Genomic DNA, 15,101 nt, shown 5'->3' with positions numbered 1-15,101 from the left:
GGTGATCTGACTAGCAGAAAGCAGCTTCCTTCCATGCTGTCAGGTGGGTTTGGCCTTATTCTCATGGAAGTATGAAAATTGAACAATTTGTGTTTTGAGCTCTGTTGCTGCAGATGTAGGACTTGATAGCATACAAGAAGAGAAGATCTGGGATCATTCAAAGTATTCAAAAAAAGAAAGAAAGAAACTATTATTTCGGCGAAGGTTTGGGGTTTACACCAACAGTGAAAGGAAGGCACAGATTATTTCCCATGTATCTCCTGTGCCCCTTTATCTCATCTCCCTGTAATCAACACCTTCCACCTCAGTGGTGCATGTGTTATCATTGATGAACCCTTACTGACAAAGATTACTCGGAATCCATGGTCTGCCTTGCAGTTCATTCCGTATAGGCTTTGTACGTCTGGGTCTTGGCAAGTGTCATCATGGAAAGTGTCATGTCTGTCACCCTGAAAATTCTGTATTCTGTGTGCTCATCTTTCCAGACCCTAAACCTTGGCAACACAGATCCTTTTATTGTCTATATTGTTTTACTTTATCCAAAATGTCATATAGTTGGGATTGTACAGAACTGATGCCTCTTCTTTCACAGAGAAATAGACATTTAAGGCTCTTCCATGTCTTTTATTGGTGAATATTATTAAATTGTCCCAATGTATTGTAGTTTATTTATCCACTCACTGATACTTTGGTTGCTTCTAACTTTTGACAGTGGGAAATAAAGTTGCAACAAGCATCCGTGTGAAAATGTTTTTGACTCCTTTAGGCATACATGGGCCTATACCTAGGGGTACATTTGCTGGATTGTATGGTATGTAGTATGGTATAAATGTATATGTATATTTGCTAGTCCTAGTGCTTGAACTCAGTGTCTGAGCACTGTCCCTGAGTTTCTTTTACTCAAGACTAGCACTCTGCCACTTGAGTTGCAGCACCACTTCTGGCCTTTTCCATTTATATGATATGGAGGAATCAAACCCAGGGCTTAATGCATGCGAGGCAAGCACTCTATCAACTAAGCCAGTCTCCAGCCTGGTAAGTATATTTTTGTATTAAATAACCAAACTATCTTTCTAGCTCTTCACCTATCTTTCTGGCATTTGGTGTTACTAATTCTCCTTGCATATTTTAGTTTCCATCTTCCAAAGTGGCTGTATCATTTTGCATTTATACCACCAATGAATAGGAGATGCTAATGCTCCATATCTCTGCTTATATTTAGTGTTATCAGTTTGTTGTTTTACTGTGGAGGATTTATTTATACTTTTTTTTTTGCCAGTACTGCGGCTTGAACTCAAGTTCTACATTTTTATGTGCTTATCAAGGTACCAGTCTATTTCATCTATATCAGCCAATTTGTAGGTATAGAATTATCAACAGTATTATTCTATTATCATTTTATTGTTTGTGAAGTTTGTGGTCCCTTTTCTGATTCCTGATAATTAGTAATTAGCATGTCTTCCTTCCTTTATTGGTTAGATTAGCTAGGGATTGATCTGATTTATCAATCTTTTGAATGATCAGTAAACACTTCTTTTGTTATTCATTCTTGGCTTTGTGTTTTCGGTTTCATCAAAAAATATACTTAGTATTTCTCTTGGCTCCATACTTTTAATTTTATTATTATTTATTATCTTCTACTCTAGATTTTAAATTCCTCTTCTAGTCTCCCAAGTAAGGTATTTATTATTGATTTAGGGTCTTTATTTTTTTCTAGTATATGCTTTCACTGCTGTAAACTTCTCTCTAAATAATACTTTGACTGCAAATGGTGACATGCTTTTAGTTTCATTTAGTTCAGAATGTTTTAATTCTTTTTTATTTTAATTTTATTGTCAGATCTACAGAGGGGTTACAATTACATATATGAGGTAATGAGTACATTTCTTCTTGAACATTGTTACCCCTTCCCATATTTTTCTCCCACTTTCCCTTTTCTCATCTCTGCCAAGTTGTAAAGTTCATTTCAAACATATTGCCTTGTGGGTATTACTGTTACATTGGTTCATCTTTTATCCTTTTAAATTCTATGAGAATTTTTGATCCACATGCTGATTAGAAGTATGTTGTTCAATATTCATATATTGTTCAATTTTCGTATACACTGGATATTTCAGTGATCTTTCTGTGTTTTTTTTTCTTTTTTTTTTGCCAGTCGTGGGTTTGAGCACTGCCCTTGGACTTTCTCAAACCTAGAGCTCTACCACTTGAGCCTCAGCACTACTTCCAGCTTTTTTCTATGTGTGTGGTAACCGAGTGCTAAGCAAGCACTCTACCACTAAGCAAAACTCCCAGCCCCTGTTATTTCTTTCTAGTTTAATTCCCTTGTGATTTGAGAACAGACATTGTATGGGTTTTATTCTTTTAAATTTGTTGATGACCCAGAATGTGGTTTCACTTGTGAATATTTCAAGACAGTGAGATTATTATTCTGAGATAATGAGTGAATATATATATATATATATATATATATAGAGAGAGAGAGAGAGAGAGAGAGAGATAGAAAGAGAGAGAGAGTAGTAAAATGAAATACTTTATAGGTATCAGTTACATGCAATTTACTTATAAGGTATAGAATTCAGCGATATCTTATTGACTTTCTACCTCTTTGAACTTATCCATTTATGATAATAAGATGCTGAAATATCCACTACCATAATGATTTATTTCTCCTTGCAAGTCCGTCAGTTTTTACCCCCATATTTTGTGATTCACTTGTTAGCTATATGCATATAAAGTTTGTTATGTATTTTAGAGAATTGGCCCATTTACCATGATGTAATAGCAACCTTAGTCTTTAAAAACTTTGCTGGCTTTCAAGTCTGCCCTGTCTGAAATTAACTCACCTCTCTCACTTTTCTTTTGATTAGTCTTCTCATACATATTTCTCAGTCCATCTTCTTTAAAGTCATCTTAATATTTAAATTGAGATTCCCATACAAAACACTTAGCTTGGTTCTGGTTTTATATCTGCTATGATAATTTCTATGTCATAATTTGTATATTTAGACTATGTTTAGTGTGTTTATTGATATAGTTAGATTAATATCTATCATATTTCTTACTGTTGTGTGTTTGTTGCCCTTGTTCTTTGTTCCTATTTAAATTTTCCACTCTTTGTCTCTTGTAATTTAATTTAATATATCATATGATACAATTTTATTACTTTTCTTCCCTATCTACTTTTTAAGTGGTTGGCTCTTGAATTTGCAATACTCAGCTTACAATTACAATGGATCCAACCCAATTATCAAAATGCACTTCTTTTTTTTTTCTGCCAGTCCTGGGCCTTGAACTCAGGGCCTAAACACTGTTCTTGGGCTTTCTCAAGGCTAGAGCTCTTACCACTTGATCCACAGCACCATTTCTGGCTTTTTTCTATGTATGTGGTACTGAGGAATTGAACACTGGTCTTAGAGCATGCTAGGCAAGCACTCTACCACTAGGCTAAACTCCCTTTTTCAACATTTCTTATGAGGCCATTCTTCAGATCATTTTCTCATTTTTTGTCTTAGAGAGCTTTATTTATCCTTCATTTTTAAAGCACACAATCTTGGTTGAGTTTTCCTTCCTTCCTTCCTACTTTCCTTCCTTCCTTCCTTCCTTCCTCCTTCTGCTCTTCTTGCTTTTGGCAATGCTGTCATTTGAATTCAGGGCTTGGTACTTGTGTTTGCTTGACATGTGTGGGACTATTTGATCCATGTTTCAGTCCCAGATTTTACCAGTTACTTTGGAGATGGAGTCTGTTGGACTTTTCTATTCAATTTAGCCTTGAATCACCATTGTCCAGATCTCAGCTTCTCAGCTAGGATTATCAGTGTTTGTCTTCTTTCTTATACTGTTAAATATTTCACTGAAATTTTCTGAATAAATGAAATTATTTTATTTGTTGCTCTTCTCACTTCCTCTCTCATTTCTTTGTTTTTCTTTGATTTCCCATCATTTGAAAGTACATGTCTAAATATAGTTTTTTTCTTTGTATTTCCTTCTCTTCCTTCTCCCTCCTTCCTCCCTCCTCTTCTTCCTCCTCTGCCCCCTCCACCTCCCCTCCTCCTCTCCCTTCTTTCTCCTTTTTTCCTCTTACCCCTCTTATTCATCCTCCTTCCTCTTCCTTGCTTTTTCATATTGCATTCATAGTAATTTGTGTTCTCTTGACTTCCTGAAGCTGTACTTCAGCATCTGATACTAATTTGGGATAATTCTCAGTCGTTGGTTCAAGCATTTTGTTCTTTTTCTCTCTTTCCTCCTTTGGTTATTTTGATTGTTCATGTTATACTTGCTCATTTGTAAAGAGACTTAGGATATTCTATTCTAATATTTTTCCTTATTTATTCTCTTTGCTTTTCAGTGCTGAAGATTGCTGTTGCTATATCTTCAACTTTTGATATATCCTTATAGACTTTTAGAAATCATAGCTCTTTTCTAAGACAGTTTCCAATCTAGGAAAGGCATTCATATTGATTATAATGCTTTTGCCCTATCTTTTTTCTTAAGATTTCTATCTGATTGCATTACTTATTTGTTCTTATGTGTGGCCTACTTTATCCCTAAGAACTTTTATCATATAAATCACAAATGTTTTAAATTCTTAGTTTGTTGGTTAAAACTTTTTCCATGCTTGGTTCGGATACTTGCTCTTTCTTTTCAAATTGTCTTTGGTGGTTTTCTTCTTTTTGCCTTCTAATTTTTTTTTGATAGGCAGACGAAAGCAAAAGATAATACTATAGGCCTTTAGTGATAAAGTAGCAAGATATGGGTTGGGGGAAGGTGGAGCAGTGTTCTGTAGTGCTTGCTGTTACTAGCCTTAGTCATTCAGTGACCCTGGGTCTCTAATCTGTGACCTTGTCAAATATTTCTTTATCCTTTACTCTTCCCTTAGAAAGGAAAGAATGACTAGAATTGGTTGTAGTTGTATATTATCTTTTCTTGGCCCTATGAGCTCAGGTTAGGCTCTGATTAACTAGTTTATCTTGAGAGCAGGCCTTGCTGAAAGAGAGACAGCTGTATGTCTTTCAAAATGATTCCTTCCACCTTTCTTCTGCTACTTGCTAAGGTGCATTTAAAGATAACTGAAGTTTCTGGAGGTGAAATACAAACGAATGAGGAAACCATATGACTGTGTCATCCTGGAGTATTTTACTTTGAGATTTCTTCCTGGTGAGTTTCCAGAAATTTGTCAAATATGTTTTCCTTTTCATAAAAGAGGAACTGCAATGGTTTCCACTTGTGGGTGGGTCTCTTTCTAGTGAGCTGTAGCTCTCTGTATTTGTTCTATGTCTCTAATCTTGGGAACTGCATTTTACCCTGTGTCTATACCTCACTAATGGATCTAAGAAAAGTTGCTGATTTTTCATGCTGTTCCACAGTTTATTTGAGTTAGGATAAAGTGATCTAAGATCTTTGTGGAACTAGAAACCAGAAGTCTCGTAGGATCATTACTTTTGATTTCTTAATAATAACTATTAAATGAGTTCAAGGGGCACCCTGATTACTGGTTAAATATACATATATAGTGAGAACAAGTTTAAAGCAAAGAGATGCCCTATGGATAGAACTCTCAGACGGGACTTTATAGAACTTACAGGGTTTAAAATAGACTTAGGAAAGATACGAATGATATAGAGAAGCTGCACTGTCTTCCATTTAGAATGTCAACGTGTACTTGCCTAAAGTTCATTGGTTGTGACTAAGGAGACCATATATGTAGTAAAGCAATGACACTAGGTATGTCAGCAAATTAGAACTCATGTCATTTAAAATTAAGGGAGCCCAGGGCATGAATAATCTATATGTTACATAGATCATCTTTTGAATTACTCTTATGTGAGCAGACACTGAAATAAAGCACAACCAACAATACATGTTTGGAGGACCTATAGTCCATTAGCCATTAGCCATTATGAGGTAGTATTCAATTGTATGCAAATAGTATATGATATAGTTTCTCACAATATAGGGTTTTACAGTCTACTTGGAAAACCAAATGCAAAGAAACCCAGTATATCAGATATAAGCTCCAAACTTCTAAGGGACTTGGAACCTTGAAACTGTGGCATTTAATTTAGAAAGACCTTTGACAGATAACAGAGTAGAAATTGGCACTAAAAAATAAAACTTCTGGCTACCACTGAGTTGTTAAAATATTTCTGAAAATTTTGTTTAAAGAAATCTTTAGCATAACGTATTGCATGGGGATGCTTACTCTTCTTTTTGTCTAGTTTACGTGGATGAAGATTCATCATGATTCATTACCTTGTCTAGAGGAATAGGCATAGAGTAAATCCTTGTTATAGACTAGTACAAAAGTTGCCAACCATCCATCATATAACTTCTGTATGTTACAGGCTCATGAAATGTCCAGGTAAGCCCCTGGGAGGTCAAAGGCTGACCGGCAGGAGCCTAGTCTATCTAGAACCAAAGGACTTTAGTTCCCCTCAATTGAAGGATGTAGATATTTGTAACCTTGTGTCTTGATTAGGGGGAACAATTCTGGATCCTGCAGCTTGCTGTCTTGATCTCCCTAGAAGGGGTAGAAATGCCAGGTGCATTTTTATAAATTGGGGCCAAAGCAGGAACACTGGAAGGTTTTAGAATTTTCTTTAGGAAAACAAATGTTGGCCTATCTTTCCTTTCCTGGGTTTGCTTCCTCTGTATATTTTCCTTGTCTTTCTAACAAGTAGGCAAATTTCGCTGTGTTAATCACAGAGACTGAATGGCTCAGAGTGAACTGTGTAGGTAAGAATTAATACAGGCAATAGTTATCTAGGCAATGCAGTCTATATTGTATATCCCAGGCAAAAATCATGACTTGTTCATTTTGTCCAACACATCTGAAGCCCTTTAGGCTAGTTAATATATTTAATGCAGAGGCCTATGTCTTAGAGGAGGCCATCACAGTCCTTTAAGGCAACAGGACAGTGGCTTACCAGGTATTCCTGCTGCAACCATCAGATGTTTGTGGATTCCTGTTTCTGTTTGTGTGGGCCATGTACCACTATCTCTGTTACTGTAGCTGAAGTTCAAGTTCCTTATCAATTCTAATGGTAGAGAAGATAACTGGCATAGAAAAGACTTTCAAGTGAAGAAAATGCTAAGGGAATTTTTAGGGACCACCATCCGCTGGTGGTTGCAGGGAAAGCTAACCTTTCATTTCATTCATTCTATGGAGAAAAACTATGCCTGCTTTTGTAGCAGTTGTGGTTCCCTCCATGAAACCCAATGGTAATTATTACTAAATCTATCCAATTAAATGTGGCCCAATTATTCCAATGGGTTATTATTCGAAAGGATTGTTCTAATTTAAGGTTAAGTAAATATAGGCTATTATATGTTGTAATAGCTAAAGGCCCCTCAATGTTCCATATGAAGAAAAATTATTTAGCCTATGTGGTTTCAGTTTGTGTATTTTCAAAAGCACCTCCCTGTTTATGTCATAAGATGATTGTTTGTATTTGTTAAGATCAAAGTTGTGACTTGTATCCACTTAGCTCTCCATGTTTGCATGGGGCTTATGACTTCTGTACAGAGAAATTGGTGATTAATAACCTGGGCCACCTTGTAAATGGCATCTATGGAAGATTTGTCACTTTGTTTCACAGATGAACAAAAATATATTGTTCATCATAGTCCAAGTAGTTCACTTCAGGGCATAGGAAGGTCAGTTATTTCTAATACCTACAGGCAAAAAAAAACATTCTTTCATATAGTTAAGAGGAAAGGTGGGTTGAACTGGCTAGTGTTGTCCTATTTGTCCAGCTAGCATAGACCACACAGGTTCACTAGGTGTGTCACATATATAGAAAAAAACACCAAGAGATTATCCAAGGCAAGAACTAGCCTTAGGTCTTGGTGATTCAGGTAAACCTAATTATACCCATAGCTCCCAAACACCAAACGTATTTCAGTGCTGTGTTTGTGTGGCACTGGCAGGCTTCCAAAGTAACCTGTGAGTGGCAGTAATCCCTTGAGTGCTGGTTTGTTTCACTGGCTGCTTAATCACCCTAGAAAAGAGCTCGGTAGAGTCTCCAGTGACCTCCTTCTACTCTAGACACATTCAGGAGCAAGATTTTCCATCTTCATTCTCCATATTCCAACAGCTTTTGGTGTTTCTAACTCTGAAAGCAACTCGTTTGTTTTACTTTCCTTCCATTTAGCTTATTAAATGTGGATATTTTGTAGAGTTATTTATAGGTGTTCTGTTGTTCTTTCCTGTAGTTCTTTTAAAAAAGGAGAAAAGGAATTCCAATTCAGATTTGTACTGACAGGTAGTCTTGAAGTTGAGGAGCAGAGATCTACTATAATATGACTTAAATAAGACTAGAAGCTTATTTTTCTCTCATAGGGTCTCACAAGCTAAAGTCAGCACTGATATCTGCTTTGTACCCATCATGATATACATACTGTTCTTACCTAGCTCGGCTTCAGGTAAATGGTAGAGAGAGGAAGTTATGAAAGAAAAAAAGGGGCAAATGGTGTGTGGACCAGCTATCATTTAAGGAGGTTCTTAGAAGTCCTTGTGTGGACAAGTCCAAACCAGATCCCACTGGCAGGATCTTTGCACAAAGTAACCATACCTTTCTGCAAGGAAGGTTACAAAATGTAGACTTTATTCTGGATAGCCATACATCCAAAAGGTATTAGTGTTAGGTAACTGTATTGAGTTCTACTTCATTTTCTTCTTTGGTTATCATTGGAACATCTGTTTATTCTTTTTCTTCCAATGATCTCTAATGGAAATTTAAGCCACACATTTCCAAATAGTTTGTGTTCATTCTTATTTTCTCTATTCTCTCTAATAGATTTCCCTTTCCTGCAGTTTTGTTCCAATACTTATCTATCTATCTATCTATCTATCTATCTATCTATCTATCTATCATTTATCACTATTATCTATATATACCATCTTCATTGTAAGACTGAAACACTGAAAATTTAATCTTTGTTTCTTATTTCTAAAGATGTCAATTTTATATACTTCACAACCAATACTATAGTTTCACAATCAGCCTTGACACTGCAAATTCTCTCCCATCCCACCTCTGCCATTTCCCTCATTCATACTTTTCTTCCAGGGCATTTCTTAGTTATTAATGGCACTTTGTTCTTTCACATAAATAAATATGTTTTCAGATGAGCTTTCCAAGTTCCAAGAAAGAATACTTTTAAGATTTTGGTTTTATTTTTGTTGACTTCATAGATATTTGGGGACCTAGATGACAAGTATTCGTCACTGCATCTTCTTATCTGTGAGGTAAAAATTTTTGTTAAATACTGGGTGAATATTTGACTGGATTTCATTTCCAAAGCCGATAGGAAATAGAATGCAAGGAAGAGGTTAGTTCTGAAGGTAGAGATTCAGGAATTTATTCACATGACTATATAGAAGGTGGTTTCTTTATGACTTTATAAGTGGCCAGAAACTTTTTCTGTAAATACAAATACTCTTACATCATAGGTTTGCTTTTAAATTAATCTTCAGACAGAAGAATCCAATAGTTGGAAAAGAAACATGGATCATCAATAACTAGTATTTTATTTCGTTATAGCAGATCTGTCCTATCATTTGATTACTGATTCACTGAATTCATTTGTGCTTTCTAATTTACCATTAATATTATTGAATTTAAAAAGACCATGAATTATGCATGCTGCATTCTTTATACTCTCTGACCCAGAAAAAATTCTGTTTTAGACCTGGAGAAACATGTCTAGATTACTCACTAAAGGAGATTTTGTTGAAGATGGCACTACTAATTTATGAATATGGACATGAATATTTTATTTATCCTGTTCAGTTTTATCTTCAGTGAGTGCCAAATACCATTCCTTGATGATAGTAGACAATAAATATATGTTGAATAAACAAAGAAAACAAAATATTGTGTTTAGGATAAGACAAATCCAGGACCAGGACTTAGGTTTTTATAAATTGAGCCCTAGACTTTACTCCATGTTCAGAATTCTGACACTCCACATTGGCTCAGATAAAATCCACTCCTATGTGAAAAATATATTTGACCTTCAAAAAGGTAATGTGACAATATACATATGAAAGAGAGGAGGGGTTAGGAGAACCAAGGAGCAATGCAGGTGATTTATAATACACTTTACATTTTTTTTTTTGCGAGTCCTGGGTTTGAGCTCAGGGCCTGAGCACTGTCCTTGGACTTTCTCAAGGCTAGAGCTCTACCACTTGAGCCTCAGCACCACTTTCGGCATTTTTCTATGTATGTGGTACTATGGTATTGAACCCGGGTCTTCGTGCATGCTAGGCAAGCATTCTACCACTAGGCCAAAGTCTCAGTCCCTACACTTTACTTTTTAATTACAGATATGTCATTTTATGAGAGGCCCTTATGCCACTGGTAGTTTATTAATAAGTAGATCATTGACATGAGTGATGAGAATATGTAGTTTCATATTGTTCTATTTGTGAACCATCACCTTGGTTGATCTCACATCAACGTAAGCTTTAGTTTATTTCCCACTGTCATTTTTTTGTGTTTGTGGATTGTGGGACTTGAACTCTGGGCCTGGGCATTGTCCCTGATCTTCAGCTCAAGGCTACCATCCTGCTCCTTGAGCCACATAGCCACTTTTGGTTTTCTGGTGGTTAATTGGAGATAAGTTTCATGGACTTTAGTGCCTGGGCTGGCTTTGAACTGTGATCCTCAGATCTTAGCCTTCTGTGTAGCTAGGATTACAGGCATGAGCCACTGCGCCTGGCTCCCACTGTCAATTTTATATATTTACTACATGTTTGTTGTATTTCTTGAAGTAATTGGAGGTACTAGCTTTGCTTCTCTCTAGCTTAAGTGGAGAGTTTCATGAATGAAAGTCTAATATGAGCAGACCTTCCTATTTTTTTAAATAAAGAAATTAAGATTTGGGACTTTTAAAATGGAATTTCAAACTTTGAAATACTGGCTATAAAGTCAAATGGCTTTAAACTTCTGTTCAAACAAAACACAGCACTAGATTGGGTTTGGCCCAGGGATAGTCAGTTCACGCCTTAAAGAACATCAGTTGCTGCATATTATTTCTCGGAGTGTTGTATACTCTGTATCACAGTAAGGGTAGGTTAAGTGTACTGAGGATGACATTAATAATCAAGGACAGTGGGAGCAAAACTGTATTCTAGGTCAGAATGAACTCAGATTCCCAAGGCATGATATGGCTCAATTACTTTAAATAAGTCCTAATCATGTAATAGTCATATTATCCAGGAAAAGAAGAGCGATGTCCCAGAAAGGGCTTCAAGAGTATGGTAGCTAGTAATTTAGTAGAAATGTTAAGATCCACTCCTATTTTTAATCAAAGAATGAGGACCTAGAATAATATCACTAAAGAGAGAAATGCTGGCTCATATCTAATTCAATTATATTTCTTCTAAAAGTTTTATGCTTGGTGAGGTCATCTCTACTTACTTAAAATTTAATTGAATCGGAATGGTGTGGTGGAGAAAAAAAAATCATGAGGATATTGGAATCACCCTTGGGTGTGAATCTAGTTTTAATCATTAACTGGATGGCTTTAAAGTTATTAATCTTGTTTATGCTTTGTATAACTATTTTATGAAAAGGGATAATAATACTTCCAACATTTGTTTGCGCATAGAAATGACATTTGTACTGATATAGAGTGAATCTATACTTACACTACATTTAACATACTTCTCATTGGGATCTTGTTATTTGAAACAAGAAACATGTCTACAAAGCATTAAATTTAATATTCTCACTGGGGAAATAAGATAAAAACCACATGAATGTGTTTCATGATACACTGTAAGGCATACAAGCAGAAGGCATGAAAGTACGTATGAGAACTCAATTTTGTCTCCTTTATGAACACTTGTTTTATACTTGGCAACAGTTGAGAGGTTTGCTTATTTCAGTAGGAAGAAGTAGATTAAGATGGGAGGAAGACCTTCCAGAAGGAAGAAGCATGAAGAAATGCATACTTTTCAGAAAGCATATGATGTATAGTGAAGATACTGGAAAAAAAAGTGATGAGGTGATTTTAAAAAAGAATATTGGTGAGGAACCAATGGCGCATGCCTATAAAAATAGCTACTCAGGAGGCTGAGATACGAGAATCACAGTTCAAAACTAGCCCAGGAAAGGAAAATGACCAGTTAACAACCAAAATGTCAGAAGTGTTAGTGTGACTTCTAAGAGACAGTGCAAAGTCCCTGAGTTCAAGCCCTAATACTGGTGCAGATGTATACACACACACACACACACACACACACACACACACACACACACACACACACAATATATATATATATAGATAGATATAGATATAGATAGATAGATAGATAGATATAGATATAGAATATTGGAAGCCATGAATCTGGAAACATAATGACATTAGCAGAGGTATGTAAATCCCCAACATCACATCAACTTTTCTCCTGCTAGATTTCAGAAGAAATGGATCAGGTCACACAAAAATGTGAGTAAACCTAGTAACCCCTGAAGGGCCATGTGGTGAAAAGCTTGTTCCCTAGGATGGTACTACTGGAAGGTGGGAAAACCTTTGAGAGCTGTATTTTTTGGTGAGAAATCCTAGGCATGTTTCCAAAAGGGATAGAGAATCCTAGTCTTTTTCTCTGTCCTCTTTTCCGGTCACCTAACCATGAGGAGAAGTGCTTTCCTTTAGTATACATTTCTACTGCAACATGTAGCTTTACAGCAAACACAAAACAATAAAGTCAACAGAAAATGCACTGGAACCTTTAAACCAACAAGCTTCTTGTAAGTTTTTCTCAGGCATTTTGTTACAATAATGGAAGAAGAACAGAAGACCCAACCTACTACCTTCTAAAAATGTCAAGAAATTTCAGTTAAATCACCTTTCCAAAAAATGAAAAGCATAAATTAAATAAAGCATAGAAAAACAACCAAAATTTTCCTCTACAATGAGGAGAATGTGGAGTGTGCTGGTTGATGGGACTCTAGAGGAATGGCATAACTGGATAAGAACTAGCAAGGAGGAAAAACAAGTCCCAAAGTTTTCATTCTAATGAAATGAGGAAAGTAAATACATATTTTAGCTTCTGTTTTGGCAAAACAAAAGTATAATTGACTTACTTTTCTCCTTCTATGAGGAGCTATAACTGGCTATACATTAGCAGGTACTTATACCTTTAATTCAAAAAGATAAAATCACCCTTTATTGGAAGAAAAGTTTAGAGGCATTCTTATTCCTAATGTTAATATGAAGGTTGAGCAAGTATTTGGGAAAGGGGAATCTTCTGCAATTAGGAAAGATTTCATAGAATTTTTAAAAATGTTTAATTAAAAAGAGGCAGTGAAAAGTTGATTGAAAACTGAGAAACTGAATAATGATGTTTGAAACTTTGAAAAATTCTCCAAGAATCTAGGGGGTAATAAAATGGAATTCTTGAAAGGAACAGAAAAGAGAGAAAATTGAACACAGATTTGGGAAAAATTTCACACATTGAATAGAAACCCGTAGAGTGACAGAACAGAAAGTATAAAGAAAAACAGTAAAAAAAAAAATTTGAACTAAAAAGGAGACTCAAAGTCTTTGAGAAGGCTCATTGTAATGAAAATACATCAATAATAATTAATTGACTGTTGAAAGTTTTAAAGTCAAAGATAAAGTAAAATTAAAAATGTTAGTGAAGTTAATTAACATGATTTAGATTAAAATATCAGTGGGGACTGGAATCGTATTTCCCCCAAATACTGAAAATAAATAACCAAAAGTTTGTAAAAATTTTAAACATTCCTTTATAAAAACCCACAATACAAAAAATTATCATGATAATTTTAGAGAAAGAAAAGACTTTTCATATTTTCAGGGGTTAGGAGACATGTATATATATATCTTGAAAAAGATATGGCACAACATGCATATTCTGAGAAGGCAATTAAAAATTAAAATAGAACCATGAGCTCAAAAATAAGACTAGTATTATTAAAAATAGATAGCTTTGGTGTTAAGTAAGAAAATGATTTCAAGATTAGCAATTATTTCAGGGTAAAGAAACATTTATATAAAATAATCTTTATTTTAAAAGAGAGATAAGAAAAATAGAAAATCAGTCTCAATCTGGGTATGCCTCTTATTCTAGCTACTCAGAATTGAGATCTGAGGATCAAGGTTCAAAACCAGTCTGGGCACAAAAGGACCTGAGAGTTTTATCTCCAGTTAACCTCTAGAAAATGAAAAATGGAAGTGGTACTGTGATTCAAAGTGGTAGAGTTGAAGAAAATGAAAAGTGGGGCTAAGCTCAAGGGTAGGGCAGGCGCAGTGAGCTGAAAAACTCAGGGGCAGCTCCCAGGCTGAGTTCAAGCCCCATTACCTACAAAAAAAGAAAAAAAAATCAGTCCTGAAATTTAACAGTTTATTTTTGACAAAAACTAAAAATTGATAAGGAAGTAAATAAGTGATACAATCATATCATATACATACTGTAGGAATAGATACATTTCATTCTTGATATCAAGATTCGTGACCCTGCCTATTTTTTAAATAGTATCTAATTTGTTCATTATTGATAGAAAGAAAATGGAAATAAACATTTGAAATCATTATAGAATTAGTGGAAAGGTAACTAAAAATCAATATAAAGACTCAGTAATTAAAGAAGAGAAACAATTAAAAGGCATATACCAGTGTTAACGATGGCCATTTAAGTATGAAACAAATGTACTTTTTTACTTAATTTATGAATGTCTACTTCTTACATACTTAATAATAAACACACTAATGATAAGAACTGAGACATTGATCAAGAATATTGTACTTATAACCTGACTTATGGAATTGTGACCCCTTTGCACAACTGTATCCTCAGCATCATCATTATCGCCATTATCAAGAATAGTGCATTTATTTTGAGTTAGGGCAGCAAATGATATACAGCAAATTAAAATTATTCTTTTTTGTAATCGATTTTGTTTTATTTTTTAAATAAAAATTATTCTCAAGTTTGGAAAAATTTTCCAGTGACAATATAATCAGAAGGTACTTTTATAAATAAGGAATATGGAGTTTTAGACTAAACTATCTTAGACTATCTTAGAATGGGGAAATTAGGATTAAAGTTCATATTTACTCCTCAT

The sequence above is a fragment of the Megascapheus bottae genome, chromosome 14 (assembly GCF_031878675.1).
Source record: "Megascapheus bottae isolate mThoBot1 chromosome 14, mThoBot2.hap1, whole genome shotgun sequence".
Lineage (NCBI taxonomy): Eukaryota > Metazoa > Chordata > Mammalia > Rodentia > Geomyidae > Megascapheus > Megascapheus bottae.
This window is presented reverse-complemented; position numbering follows the sequence as displayed.